A 16,087-nucleotide genomic window follows, 5' to 3' on the forward strand; every position below is an offset into this window, starting at 1 on the left:
ATGTCAGTCTTATGCACACCCCGTCAAATAAAGTTTTACACACATTTTTCAAGAGTGCATTGCCAATATACTATCAGAATTGCACAAATTGTCAATACAAAGATTACAGTCAACATGCTTGTGAAAATTAGCACAATGAAACAATAGGTACACTTTAGAGGACATGGGAAAGATAGAGTATTGGACAGTGTATTGTTTTAATGCAGAGTGACAGTATTCCAGTTTTACGCCAAACAAACTGACGTTTCTCCTTCCAAAGATCAGTGAGGATTCACGGCACTTCACAGGAACCTACAGAAAAGAGCAACAGAGCAATTAAACAAGAGAAAGCTCTTGTATTTTAAAGAGTACAGAGAAACGGCAAAGAAAAAAAATAAGACAATTTTAAGACATTGTGGACTTGCTATGTATGAGACATCATCAGAACTGATGATGATTGGGACCAGAGGCCCTGGGTGGAAAAACATTTCTGGGCGTTTTCTTTGCCTGTTTATGTTAGAAGTAGAAAAAAAGTAGTCAGAAATATAGAATCGGTTGATGGGGCAGAAACCTGCCACATTTATTGTTCAGAACAAGTATTGTCTTTGTTTCAGTTTTGTGAATCCGTCATTTTTCTCCTCTCTCCATTAAAAATCCTCTTTATCAACAAGTGAATGATTTCCATATTAAAAGATGTAAAAGCGTGATATGTCCATATTATATTACAGTTATTTGCTTAATTATGTTGCTGTTGTTTGACATACAAAGAAAACTACTACAGCAATTAGTGCTATTCAAATCCACTCAGCTGTCAGTTTTCCAATTTTGCAAAATTGACAGCCGAACCAGCACTGCCCTCTGCTGGTGCTGGTTTGTACTCACACCACCAACTAATTCTAGCGGCAACAGACGCTTTAAAAATAACAAAATTCTACAATAAATAAATGAAAAGCTATGAAATTTTGAGCTAAGACATAGATAATCTGTATATTTATGTAAGAATATGTAAGAAAAAGCACATGGAAATAGGAATAAGTGTGTATTTATAGGTGTCAGACTAATCGTGAGTATAATCCTAAAACACACAAACATTTTATGAGGCTCATTGGCAGAGATCAAATCCGACCAATCATGTTGCAGAAAAAAATGAAATGTATCCCCTAGTCCAGTCCATTTATCTGGTTGTGTTATGAATAAATATATTACCTCAGTAAAAAAAAAAAGCTACAGACTTTCATATGACTTGTAGTTGAGAAAGTTTCTGTTTTGGGGAGGAATGTAAAGTTAGTCGCAATTAAACTAATACAATCTTTAAAAGTTCTTCTGCCTTTTTTGGGGTTTTTTTGTCACTAAATTCTAACAAGTCGTTAATATCAGTGGACACATTTCCCTGCAGCTCCACGTAGCGGCGCTGCGGAGCCGCTAAAAAGAAAGATTTCACTTCCGAGCTGTAATGACATCGATGCACCGCATGGGGTCAGTAATGGCCAACATTTTATTTGATTTTTTTTTTAGCACATTCAGTTCTTACAAGTGCAGCTGTCACCCTGGCTACCGTAGAGGTATTTTACTGCTGTGGACATATTTTTGAAGAGGTCATAGCTTTAACCTAAAAAAATAAAATAAAATAAGATAAAATAAAAATAAAATACTAGCTGCACTTCACATTTAAATTAGGATTGAGTCCGACTTCTTTAGATTTTTTGGGGTGACAGAACTGCAAAGAGCCTGACTTGCCCCGTTGGTCCAGTCAAGCACTTGGCTGCAGCATATGCACACTCAGCAAAGGGGATATGGGTCTGGATGCATTAGATGAGGATTTGCCTCACATTGTGTGTTGAGGGCTTGTTGCCTAGGTCAGCAGTTGTAGAGGAGAACCAGGACATCGCCCCTCGTCTCTTGCTACCTCATGTATTATGCATGCCGGCGAGGTCTGGCTCTCTCTTTGTGTTGCTACTGTGAGTAGCTGCAGAAAAAAACAAAAAAAAAAAAAAGGAGAAGAAGAAAAAAAAACCTTGAAACTGCTAAGTAGTACTTATTTGCCTATTAAAGGGACCATCCAGTAGCTGTGTGTGGTTACTAGCAAATGTAGCCAGACAAAAAAAAAAGCAGCATGGATTTCCACTGGCAAACTCCACAAAGTAATAAAAAAAGGAAAGAAAATAATCCAAGCTCCAAAATAATAATAGCTCTAATAATTTGTTCACAGACGTTTACGCAATCTTTCATATTCTACAGAAGTCCCAAATGGGGATCTAAACCGAACGAGGTAGAAATAGCGTGCAATGCAAATCGGATAATAATTTACTGCTTAATTAAATTGCAATATTTGCACATTTGCAAATGTTTTATGAGTGTTTATTTCCAACATTCACGAGAACATGAAAACAAAAACAGCTTTCTTCCCCCCTTCATGTTTCAACGTTACCTTCCTCATCAAAAACATACTCTGCCAAACATCTGCCTCAGAGAGCAAAGCCTCACTCAGCTCCTCCAGACTAGCGGCAGCAGCAATTAGCAAACTACCCGGTGAACTCAACATACGCGCTGCTTCTTATTGCAATGATCCAAAGAGGGTGGAAATGAAGCAGTGTTGTGATGACTTCCCGAAGGCGGAGTTTCAGAAAGAGCAGAAGCTTCTTAAAGAGACAGAGGCCCAATTTCAAGGCATTAAATTGCAAAGTCAAATTTCTTTTAAGTAATATTTGATTTATGCAGCATTTTCATAACCAGAAAGGTAACATAATGACTTGATTTTGCAATGAAAAGATAGTATGTAGCTGGAAAATGCATAATGTTAAAATCAGTACGGTCAATTAGGGAGTTCTGATGGTTTCTGAAGCGTTGGTGTTCTGTCATCTTCTCTGTGTTGTTCTGTTGGCACAATGAAATGAAATCCATGACTTTGAAGAGACGTTACAACTAAAACATGCAAACGAAGAGGAAAAAAATACAGTTAAAGGCTCTTTACAGTTGCCTTACAACTTTCGTGATGTCACTAGAGGCTGTTGAAAGAGGAAGACAGATTTTTTTTTTTTTTTTTTTTTAGGAGGCAGATTTTACAACTAAAAACAGAAACTGTGACAAACTGCATGTGAACTCTGCTCTTCAGATCAAAGGTCATGTCCTGATTTGTCCTGGAACCGGCAGGTCCATAACCAGAGTCACAGTGGACGCAAACTGACCGTCGTCACCTCTTGACCTCCGACTGTCAGAGGAAGTGAGAGTCTTCACATGGCGGGATTTGAAACTAGTGGGTGACATCACACCCCAGGTATACACTCCTGGCAGTCTATTTACTTTGCAAACTCGAGTGCAGAGTGCCAAATCCAATCGCGACACAAAGCTTCCAATCCCGGCGGCTCAATCCGTCACGTTCAGAAACCTCTGCGTCATCAGCAGCGGCCTGAAGAATGACGGCGCCAGCGTCCTGTTTGCTCGGAGAGACAGAAGCGCGTCGTCGGGACGGCGAAGCAGAAGCGAGACGAGGACGGCTCGGTTCCATCATTATTAGCTACCCCACCCCCGTTTCGGCCCTGCTAATTTTGGTTTTCACCAGCACGCCGCACAGATCAGGTTCGTCGCGTGAAAGCAGAATAGCCGACGTTCTGATGGAGAACAGGCTGCTGCTCTCTCTGGTTGTGTCATTCCAGCCGCCGACTGCAGCGGCAAGCTGCTGAAATACAATCAGTACTGGAGCTTAGATTTATGGCCCTGCTGCCCGACCCGCAGTCCGAGCCGGGGGGATGATACCAGAATTACTTGCCTGATTGGCCGGGTCGGGGTTCTGCGGTGTGTTTTATAAGCCTGAAATACACACAGGAAAAATAATCACAACTTTATTCTCATATTATTACAACTCTATTCTTGTGTCATTTCACCTTTATTGTATTTTTTTTTGTAATATATTATTGTAGGAATTATTGCATTATTCCTGCAATATTGAGCTTGTTTTTGTCATTTTGACTTCACTTGTATCATTTCATTCCACATTTCTCTGTTGCTTCTTCACAGCATTGCTGTGTAATGGACTGACAGAGGAATCTGTCAAAGAAGCCATGCTGGCAACTCACCTGCATGTGATCCCGAGTATCTGCTGGCGCTGCAGTAATTGCGTCGTTTAGACGCCCATATGCATGATTGCAACTTTGCTTGCGCGCGTAACATCCTGGACTATTTTCTTTGCAGGAGGGGGGGGGAGAGCTCAGGTTGAAGGCGTTGACGTCCCACGCATGCAGTGAGATGCGATGCTTCTTGCGCATACGTTTGTTGCTTCTGTATTCATAGAGGAGCTGAATGTGTGGTTCCGTATCATTTTTCTCCTGATGTTTTTTCCACCCACGTTGCTCCGTATCTTTGATATATATATTTTTTCTTCCTCACCATGGCGACTGTTGCCAAAGTGCGTCTCCCATAGGGCTGGTGGCAAAGTGGCGGCGCCCTATTCTGAGACAGATGAGGTCACGTTTCCTCAAAGTGTCGTTTTTGTACGTCACTCTGAGTAACTGGGGTCAGGGCAGAGGTCAGATCAAGTTCATTCGAAGCTCAAAATGCTTTGCAGCAAAAACGCAGTCAACGAGCCATAAACATTACATTTTGTCAAATCCGTCATCAAAATCCTTTACAACAAAATATGTTGATTAATGTGCTGCTAATCAAACTTGAAATAAGTTGAAATACAACTAAACTATCTTTTCAATAATTTTTTTTTTTTTTTTTAAAGTCAATAATTCCTTAACATTAGTGGAAAAAGTACTGGTTTTGCTGGCAGATCATTTCTCTTATAACAAGACATTTTTGTCTATGTCATAAATTAAATGATCTGCTGGTGGAACCGGCACTTTTTACTCTAAACAAGTTATTTATTACTTTGTGAAAATCCACACCAAAGCGAGACAAAAACATCATGGTAGGATTTTTGTGTAGCGAGCAGAAATCATTTAGGTTTATTGTAAGTGACCTAAAACAGGAGAAGTTTGGTCTAATTTGACCTCAAACAGCGAGTTGGGAAAGAAAAACGCATTTTTTATTTCTTTTTATTTGGTGTATGTAAACTTCTGGTTCTTAAAAGTCTGACTGTGACACAAATCAAGTCATTTCTTTTTCTTTTTTTGTTGATTGGTGACAGTCTCCTCAAAAACACTGCTGGGCCTTTAAACGGTTCCCACGGATGAGTAATGACAAGAAGAAGCAGAGCACTTGAAGATGTCTTAATCCTTAAAGTGAGTTTGTTTGCACGGCTTGCAAATTCACCAAGGAGGTCGCGTCATGTTGCGTGTTTGTCTAGCTCCATCTGAGTCGTGTTGACATTTTACCAATATGTGGATATGGCTTAAATTAGAAGTGACTAATTTTTCTAATCCTTCTTGGCAGCGCTCTGCAGTGGTGTTTTTTTTTTTTTTTTTGATAATCTCATACTCTCTCAGTTATGGGTTCAAGACAGATGACGATCGTTTAGCTTTTCAAACCGACGTTCAAGACCTTGAAGCTCTGGAGCCTGGTTGATCATGAGACGTTGAACTGGCTTTCGCTTCAACCAGTTAAAAAAAAGTGCTATAAAGCATCTTTTTCAATCAGGTAATCCAGAATAAAGTTAGCAGATTGTAAATGTTCTCCTCTCACCCAAAAAACAACCTTAAAGCAACAATCTGAAAAGTGCGGTGTGTGTGTGGAATGAATGAAATTTGGCCAATTTTCTTTCTGTACTTAAACACCTCTCATGAAGTCAGCTCTGCTAAAAGCCCTCAGCATAACCACAGTGCCATGCAGCCGAGCTCATGGTTATAGTTGCTGGTTGCAAAGTGACAAAATGTAAAAAGGCAACAAAAAAAAAAAATAATCCAAAGGATGTGATTATTTTGTGCGATTAACTGTAGCTAATGTTACCTGAAGTGAACAGTTTTCCACTCTGTTATGATGATCCATTCATTGGGTTTTGTTTTTTCTGGTTTATGGTGTCAAGTGCGTTTTTATTCTGGTTTTGTTGAGTTTTTTTTTTCCCCTATTTTTTATTTTTTTTTTAGACATTAAGCACGCTTCTGCACTTTGTCTCCATGGATGTATCGATGTGTGCGTGTCAGCAGTGTGTACATGAAGCCTCCTCCGGAGTGAGTCATGCATTGACGTGAACAGCTTCAGTCACTCACACGCCCGGCACCGAGCACATGGCTCTCAGACAACACACTCTCTGCCTTCACGTGCCGTCCTCCTTCTCCTCCTCCTCTTGCTCCTCCTCTTCCCCTCAGCCCCGTTCCTCTCCGTCTCCTCCATCACTTCTCCTTTTTTTCCCAGAATCCATCAATTTCCTCCTCAGTTTCCGCTTGTTGCTACAATGGCGAACCTTAATCTCTCCACACCGACTCCGGTGCACGGTCACGTTTGCATTTTGCATCCATTTATGGTTTTGTTTTGGTTCTTCGTGCTTGGGGAGCCGTCGCTTTTGTCTTATGCTTCTTTTCCGAACCCATGCAGGCAGGAGATGCTTGGAAATCACAGCCCCAGGTGGTTTCTGCGTGGGGCCAAAATAACTTTGGTAGCTCTGTTTTTTTCCCCCTGCTGAGAAACGCACACAGTAAGGCGCCTCTTCTGCGTGCTCGGCGGCTCAAACAAAGCCCGGCCTGGGTTTGCCTTTCTGTCATTTATTTGCACATAGCTGAGGCAGAAGGTCACCTCGCACTGAAAGTGTTTTGAACCGATGCAGCTGGCTTTTTTTTCTTTTTTTTTTCTTTTAAACATTTATTTCCAGCGCCACAATCCGGTCAATAAAACCTGATGCTCCAGGTTCAGTGACCCACATACTGAGAGAGAAATCCCAGCTTAACCCGCCTCTCTTTCTTGCTGAAGCTTCATGGAAATGCAGCTTGCACGCGTTCATTTGTGTATGTGAGAGTGTGTGTGTGTGTGTGTGTGTGTGTGTGTGTGTGTGTGTTAGATTCGGCACACTCTCTTTCCTGTTTGTCTGACTCCATGAACTCCACAGCTCCAGACACGTCTGTCACGGCCAGACAAAATGTTTTGCGGGGACGACAAGTTAGAGCCTGCTGAATAAAACTTTTTGGAAGACTTCATCAACTCGTCTCTGATCTCTGCAATTTGAGATTTGCCACTTTTCTAGTATTTCCGGCAAACCTGCCGAATGGAAGCAGTCTCCAGTGTTTCCCTGAGGGGCCCGCCCAGCGTGGAAAGCCTTTTTCTGCAGCTTGTGGTGACACACTGAAACATGCCATGCAAGCAGTGAAACGGCAAACGCAAACAACAGCTGATGTCGTGACTGTTGGGGTCGTCCCGCTTCCGGCCCGGGAACCCCGGTCCGCCCGGGTCCACCGTCCATCGCCTCGCCAGGCCTGCGTCCGTGTCGGCTTGACGTAACGCCTCGGCCCGTTCTGAGGAAAAGGTGTTACTGTGACACGTTGAGTCCTGGCTGCATGTGAGCAGGCTCTCACATGCGGCCCACGGCGCTCGCTCCCCTCCCCTCAAGGTGTTTGGATTAGAGGAGGAAAGATTGAGTGGCGGGGAGGAGCGGGGAGGACCTTACTGTAAGCCGACTCCTGTTTCTGTCACCTTGTGCTTCAGCAACTTAATCACTTGTAGGCTGGGAGTCTTTCTCAAGAGTCATTCACAGTTCCTTGCTGAGCTGGTCACTGCCCTTCCACATTTACATCACAACCTCTAAAAGAATGAAACTGTCTTTTGATTTTTAAATCCTCTTTCAAAATCCAGTGCAACCAATTGTCATCAGAACTCATCCGGCTGTGAAACAGAACTGACCTCTGCAGGCTTCAGAGACACTGAAAGGCCACGCCGTCTGAAATCAGCTCTCGCTAGCTGCGTTTCCTCTAAACACAAATTTGCTCATTCTAAACACAGCAATGAAAATATATACATATATTTTTTTAAATAAAGTGCAGCTGTGTCGACACAGATGTATTTCACAAGACGCTTTTTTTCACATCTCACAAGTCACAGAAAAAAAAGGTTGTTACTACAGTCAAGGGCCGACTTTGGGCCCCACTGACCTAAACCATCAAACCTGGTGTAGTGAGACTCAGTCAGAGAAACCCATTATGTCTCTGGAGGAACTCCAGAGACCTACAGAACATGTAGGGCAATCTGTTGAGAAGACAATCATTAGTAATGGATTCCACAAATCCGGCCCTTATTGAACAATAAGGAGAAGAGTGACGTTGCTGAAAGAAAGCCATAGAGTGGAAGACGTAGCCAACGTGGAAGAAGGTGCTCTGGCTGCATAACATCGGCGTGCGCTAAAAATGGCTGAATCAAAGCCCGGACCTAAAATCTTATGCGGCAGTTCTCGAAAAGCGATGTTTAACGACTGGATCATGCAGCAGCTTACTGTAACTGATCGTTCAAAGGTTTCCATTTCAAATGTCTCACCAAACCCTCTGCTATTTTCTGTGACGCCTTTACGACGGGCGTTATGGTAAACCTGGTGTCATAAGTGGGACTCGTTAATGTGTCACAGAGGAGGAAAAGCTCCTTTTGTTTTTTATGGTCATGTCCTACGGGTTCGTGTCCGGTCGATTTTGAAAGCAAGTTGTCTTATTTAGAGTCACTCCAGGATGGCATGTGACCTTTAAAGCCTATGATTGTCTATTTCCAGAAAATAAAAAGGACAATTATCTGGAGGTTGTCATACCATAAAGTTTTATTGATTTATTTTATTTGAACACATTTTGTTCCTGTTCACTGCAAAAACACAAAATCTTACCAAGAATGCTGCTACATATTCTAGTGGAAACGTTTTAGTAAACTAGAAATAGGTCAAAACTAACTTCTAAGTAACCTTTCAGCATGATAAAGGTGGTTGTTTAGAGTTAATAATTTCTTAACATTTACAAAAAAGTACTTGTTCCATTGGCAGAATATTACATTTACAACATGGAACAACATCTTACTACTAGAGAAATAATCCCAATATTAAGGGATTATTGACTTGATAGAAGGCAATAATTCAAAAGCTTCTACATCTTAGTGAAAAGCTGCTTGTCTTTAAAATATCTGCACAAGAAATGAGACCAGAAATATTAATATTTTGTGCTTTTGCAGTGCAGTCCACAATTTATTGGCTGTAATTTGATCAGCACGTTTTTTTTTTTACTTGGCAGGCAACAGTTTCAGCGAGAAAACAATACAGTTGGTCGTTGTGCAAGTTGATTGGACTGATTTAAAAAGTTTTATTTTTATTTTCTTTTTTATGAAGAGCTCCAGGAACACTGAGTCGTCATGAGTTTTAGAGAGTCATTATCTCCGTCCTCCCTGCCTGTTCACAATGGGCCAAAGCTTCTCCATTGTGCTCAGGCATCTTCCCTGGACGCCCAAGTGTGGAATGCGATGTTGAAATTGACACATCTCTGACATCTTCGGTATTACCAGCAGGCACGTGTCGGTGTTGTCACTCGGCCGGTTCTGCGACGGTGACTCAAATTCTTTTGTATGTTACCAAACAGGAACGTTTCAAATAGATGAATCTGCTCAAAGCCCCAGGCGATGGGTCAAAACAATCAGCGCTTCTTCGCTGCCCCATTTTCCCACTAACAGAAACGCTGTAAGATTGTTGTTTTCATTACAGTGCAACTAAAACCCTGAAGAGATGTTGACAGGGCTCCCTTCACCCTTTGACAAACAAATCCAGAAACAGGAAGTCCTCCTCCTCCTCCTGCCCTCCTTCAATTTGTTGCCGTGCCGTTGACCTCCTGTTTTGCATGGCTGGCCTTGTCGAGCAGCTCCTGGTGGCGTCCAGGCTCTCGGGGTCGTTTATGTGTTTGCGTGGCTTTTTTATCGTGGCTCAAGCGGCAGAGCAGGAGCACAAATCCCACAAGTCACTTGAACCGGGATGGCCGCTGCCAGATGGATGGGCTTGTTGACATTAATCCCCGGCATGAGGTAATGGAGTTAGCCGCTGTTTGTGCACTCCTTCCCCTGCCACTCCTGACTTACTGACTGACCTACTTAACCAGCAATTCACGTGGCATCAAAGCGAGCATCTTTTTTTCTCTCTCTCTCTTCCCAGAAGTTCAGTGGACTTAGCAGTAAAATTGCATGTTGGTGTGGAATAAACTGCTGCTGACGCGAAAGATTTATAGTGAGATTAGAGTCTAAATCGATCATTAATAAATTCCAGGTTTGTGCAGGTACTTTTTTTATTTTTACTTTCTGTTTGCGTGTGTGTGTGTGTGTGTGTGTGTGTGTGTGTGTGTGTGTGTGTGTGTGTGTGTGTGTAGGCTTATCCCTCAAAACAAAGAAGAATGAGAGTCAAACTTAAAACAATGACAACCTCGGCCTCTGATAAAACACTTCCCTGTGAGTTACATTGCACAGCGACACTCAAAGAATCTGAGTGTTTTCTTTTTACGGTTCATTTGTCTCAGCCGCTCCATTCGCTCGGCAAAACACACACACGGTCGACTAATTCCACGCAGGTTTGTGTTTTTGAGCCTTTAATCCCGTTAATTACGACGGGTTTCCACTTACAGCCGATGAAAACAGCATTTAAGATGAGAACATTGCAAAACCAAAAACCATAAAACCAACAACCCCCCCCCCAGCATTTGTAATACAGACATGTGGGTTTAGTGAAAATATGTTTAATACCTGCTTAAAGGTTATTTTCAAAAGGTACTTAAGCTCATTGGAATGCATGCTGCAATTTATTGAATACGACTGTATAGTTATTATAAATAAATAAAAAAAAGAATCACAAGTGAAGTTTAAGTTCTTTTTTGTCTTGTGTTTATTCTGGAGCTGTGCGTCCTCGTGACCCGTTGTCGTGGTGATGGAGCGAAAGGCAACTGATACAGCTGACGTCTGCAGAGGTGAATGTGGGAAGAAATGTGCATTTTCTGAGTTCGTTTCACATTTCCCGCACCTGAAACGGACTGTTGAGGTTCCCAAAGTTGAGCCGAAGCTTTCGTGTGCTCGGAACTTCAAGTTACGCTTCGCTGCCGCACAGAAATCTAAAAAGAGATCGCAACGTTACTGTGCGGCCGTCAATATGCCCTCACGATGTTGCCGAGGCTCTCTGTCGGCGTTCACCTCCGTACGACCCCGCTTAAAACGTCTCGACTTCTTTTAGCTCCCAATCAGCGTTATATTTAAAACAGTGACTCACTGCATCGCTATATAAAGATGTTTTTGGCTGCAAAAGCAGAAACATGTGCACGATTTTTCTTTCTTTCTTTCTTTTTCGTTTTTTTTTCTTCACACAGATGTCTTTGAAGACCTCGGTGTAAAAGTGAGACAGTGATTCAGATCCCACAGAGACAAAGTGGTAAGTGAGTCACTCTGTGTGGTAAGAAACTGCCGGCTCTTTTTCTCTGATTTTAGCTGCTGTAGACAAAAAAAAAAAAAAAAGAAATCTCATCCGTTTAAAGACGAGATAATGACATCTCACTTTCAGCTGGGGGAAATAATGGCGGTGATCTCATGAATGGCGCTTATGCGGTGCAGGAAAAAAAAAAACAGGCTGAAGCTCTTCAAAGCACAAAGTCCATCTGTCTGGACTATTGTCCAAACATTTGACCGTATAAACAGACAGATGAAGCCAATATAAATAGTTTCTGTAAGGTGTCGGGTGTCACCACGTGCCATCGGATCACGTGCAGCCGCAGCACTCCCTGGAGCTGACTCTCTAAGTCTTTGAAACGCGGCCAGAGATTTCACAACTTCCTCTTCAAATCATCCCTTTATTAACGCTTTGTACTGTCTTGTGTGTTTAAGATGCACAGAGCCACTTTAGAGCACAATGGAGTAACTACGTTACCCTTCAGCTGATATAAAAACACTATGTATCAAACATGACTCAAAGGAAAATTTTACTTTGGAATTTGACACTTTGAAATTGGGCCTCTGTCTCTTTAAGAAGCTCCTGCTCTTTCTGAAACTCTGCCTTCAGGAAGTCATCATAAAACCGCTCGTCTGTCAATCCTTTAGCAACGTTTTTTCCAGCGTTGCACCGAGGAGTAGCTCCATAATGAGCTCAGAAAGCGTGCTGCTCTACCAGGTGTTTGTTAATTGTTGCTGCCGCTAGTCTGCAGGATCTGAGTGAGAGAGTCGCAAGGGAAACATGGAAGGTCGGTTGGGGACTGGGACTCAAAGGAGGAGCTCTGTATGAGCAGGTATTTAGGAGCCCCTGAATGATTGCCACGGGACATTCAAGGATTCATAAAACTATGGCGCAGTCTCTTTAATATCTCCGAAGCAAAGCATCGGAAAGAGCTGGAGCTTCTTAAAGAGACAGAAGCCACATTTCAAGGCGTCAGATTGCGAAGTCAACTTTCTTTTAAGGCATGTTTGGTTTACATACAGCATTTCTGGAACTGAAGCTTCTTGTGCTATGAATGGCACCATGTTGCTTTAAAAAGTGTTGGTACAATTTCAAAATAAAAGTTTTCTCTCCACTTTTCTTTGTCCTACATTTATCAAAATTAAAGCTTCAGACCCATGAAACGCTCACATTTTCCACAAAGGTCATATCATGACGTGTGTACACAATCGCTATTAATGCCGCGATGCTGTGATTACTTATGCAATATTTGCATGACGCAATATTGCAGTTCAGCCAGCTTTTGAATAATGATTTGTCTTTTCTTATGGCTTCCAGACACTCCAGAAGGAGGTCATTTTTATAACAGCATAAAGGTCAAAAGAAGGGGCTGTGTTGGGGAGGAGGGGGTTTAACTTCATCTTAGCGCGCAAACAAAGTGCTTCTTTGAGACTGACACATCAGTGGCCTTTGCAAATACTCTCACTCATATACACACACACTGACTTGCAAACACATCCACATTCCTGCACGGATGCATGCGCAGCAAAAAAAGAAAAAGAAAAAAAAAACGGAAGCAAAATGCTGCAGAGATTTTTTTTAATTTTTTTATTTGCTTAGTTTTTGGAAACCCACTATAAGACCCGACCACTCGCAGCCACAGCAGAGCTCAGGCCGCAGTTCGTCGTGCTCCTTGTTTTCCTGATTTGACTCTCCGCTTGCATAAACGGGTCACGAGGAAAGTAGGTCACCGTGCGCGAGACGGGAGCGAAAGGAGAGAAACCGATACGAGGCAGCGGTGCAGGGAGGGTGGGTTTCATTCGGTTTGTCTCTGGCAACAACCACTGTGTTTTTTTTTTTTTTTTTTTTTTACTCTTCTCGTGTTACCTGGTTCCACCTCTCATACGGGGCGGAGGGGTCGCGGGGTCGGACGAGAACGAGAATTATTTCACCTTTGCGTATGGAGCGCTGTTTGTGAAGTCACACACACACAAAGAAGTGAACAGCAATATTTTGGGTTTATGTAGCCGGTCACAGAAAAAAAAAACTGTAACATTAGCACAAACAGTAGCATTTCACTGACCCCCACTAGTGCACTGCAATAAGATTAGCACAGCAAGGCAGAGCATTAGCATTAACCTTTTACCTTAAATAATGTATTAGCTATTTCTCTTACTTATTAGCCATGTTTAGTATACTGAATGCTAGTGATGCCCCACATGCTACTGAGTATTCACGCTAACATTAGCATTTAGGTTATTTGTAGCAAGTCCATGTTAGGGAGCATTCTTGTGATTCTCCACATGATACTTTGTCATATTTTTGCCAAGTTTAGCATTGATGATCATTTTGAGCATCAGAACCCTGGGTCCAAACCGAAGGGCTCACTTTTGGCAGGCCCCAGTTAAACTTCTTCCCAAATTTTCCAGTTTCATCGTATTATTCATACATTGAGTTCCAAACTAAATTGACAAATTAAATACTTAGCTCAAAACTAAATGTCTTTTCCAAACTAAACGTTGAGCTTGCTAACTAAATATTTAGTTAGCTTGCTAGCTTTCTGCAAACTATTTCGCTGGCAAGCTAGTTACATAGCTAGAAAGCTATTTTGTTAGCTTGCCAACTAAATATTCAGTTAACAAGCAACAATTTAGGTTGAGATATTTATCTCAGACTTAAACATTTAGTTTGGAACTAAATATAAAGTCGATATTTAGCCAGTGAGTTAAACGTTTAGCTTGAAAGTCTTCCATTACAAATGTATGAATAACGTGGCATAAATATAACTTTGATTTTTTTTTCTCTATTTGTCAAGTTAAATAAACCAAAAATAATGTTAATTTTTTTTACTGTGTAACTTTACAAATCTTGGGATCTTGGGATTATCAAATCAGGTTTTTTTTTTTCCAGAACAAAATCCAGTGCATCTCCAGCTGATGTTTTGCTGCTGTGGTCAGATTCAGGTGAGACAATAAAAAGAATAATTTTAGAGCTCAGCTGCAACCACACACAGACAGACAGACATGCAAACTGGAGATGATAACAATTCCGGAGTGTATTGAACAAATATTTACATGTATAGTTGATCCAACCGTTGTTTTAATGAAGGCACATCCCTGCCAAGAACACTTACCACAAAGCCGTGGTAATAAAAAACATCCCATGCCAACTTCCTGTCATCACAAGTCAAAGAAATGAAAAGCCTAATTCATTTTAACACACTTTTTATTTGGAAAGGAGAGCGAAAGGGAACTTCGTTGGTAAGTTGCGCAACCACTACATAGGATTACATTTTTAGAACAATAAAGTTTTCGCATTGTAACGCTCAGGGCTGGATTTACAAAGACGAGGGCCCCGGGCTGCACCCGTTTTGGTGCCCGATCCACTACAGAGTCATTCTTCAACAGATGCCAATGAAAATGTATTAATAGATGAGCGAGTATAACACAATGCATCATTAGTTTAATTAATTCCTTGAACATTAGTTCCATGGTGTTCCCAAGAGATATATGCCACAGCTGTATAATTTTCAAGGAAATTCTCATGTCTCATTTTGCTACAGCGTCTGCTCTACGGTGTAGGACTAAATGAGGAAAAAAAAACTTGTTGGTCAGAAATGTTGGTCCCACCGGTGTTGAACAAATAGACTCTTAAACAGAACAGTCACATAGAAAGAACAGCCGCCTCTTTAAAGAAACAAAAAACGAAACATGCCTTGGAAATGCATGCCATTCCTCTGAGCCTGTTAAACCAGAAAGTGAAGCTGTGGCTTTTGACTCGCTGAAAAAATTATATGTAAGCCGGTCATTTCTTATTTCAAGTGTACGAAGATGATTGCACTACAAAACTAGACAAAAAAAATACTCAAGATTAGAAAATAAACCCATTAAACTCCTCAATTTTTATTTTTTTAATAGCTGCTGAAAAATCCCTCTAAAAATCTCCACGTAGGTCGTCTCAGTTCCCACCCACACCTGCAGTGCAGTGGGATCCCCCGGAACTCCTGCTTCCCCTCAGCAAAGGGGAATGGCAATGCAGCAGAGAGCCTGCTGCTGACTGGCAGGGTCTGCCAGCTCGTATTAGTGAGCAGAAGAAGAAGAAAACAATTCAGAGGGGGAGAGAACAGAGGTAGGCGAACGCACGAAGACACGCTCCACACGGCTGGGGATAAACAGCTTGTAGACGAAAGAGAATAAACGACAATGAAGGCCCTCTGGGGTCTCAAAGAGGGAGTTAAAAAAAACACAAAAATCAAAAGAGCTGGCTGGGTCATTTGCCCCACAGGCTTCCTTCCTGTCAGGACACAAAGCCAGCAGCAAACTGCAGCAGAAGAGGAAAGGAAATGTTGAAAAAAAGAGAGAAAGAAATCTGCAAAACGTTCCATCAGACCAAGGCCACACCCAGAAAACACACACCTGGGCCTCTCCAGCTGAAGCAGCTGGTCTGCTCACATGAGTCATGCAAAAGGTGAGGCGAGGGTCCCGGAGAAAAACAGAATGCGTTTCTGAACCGCGTTCAGTCGGGAAGCCCTTCCTCTGGTAGATGAGCTCTCGTTTGGCAGCAGAGCAGACGAAATAAAAACGCTCAGATGAGTCAAATCGTCCAGTCGAGTTGATAGATCCCCACTGCAGGGCAGAGCGAGCGACTTACACCACATTACACCAGAACAGAAGCTATCAGAATACGTCACTTTAAAAAGGATAACACAATAAATCAATGAGCGCAGCGAGAGATTTCACAACTGCTCTTCAAACCCTCAAAGTTGCCTAATATTAAATAGTTTGGAACGGCAATATATCCAAACGATCAAGGCTGTGTGTGTGTGTG

This window comes from Poeciliopsis prolifica, unplaced genomic scaffold, assembly GCF_027474105.1.
Source record: "Poeciliopsis prolifica strain line A6 unplaced genomic scaffold, Auburn_PproV2 SCAFFOLD010, whole genome shotgun sequence".
In the NCBI taxonomy this organism is placed as follows: domain Eukaryota; kingdom Metazoa; phylum Chordata; class Actinopteri; order Cyprinodontiformes; family Poeciliidae; genus Poeciliopsis; species Poeciliopsis prolifica.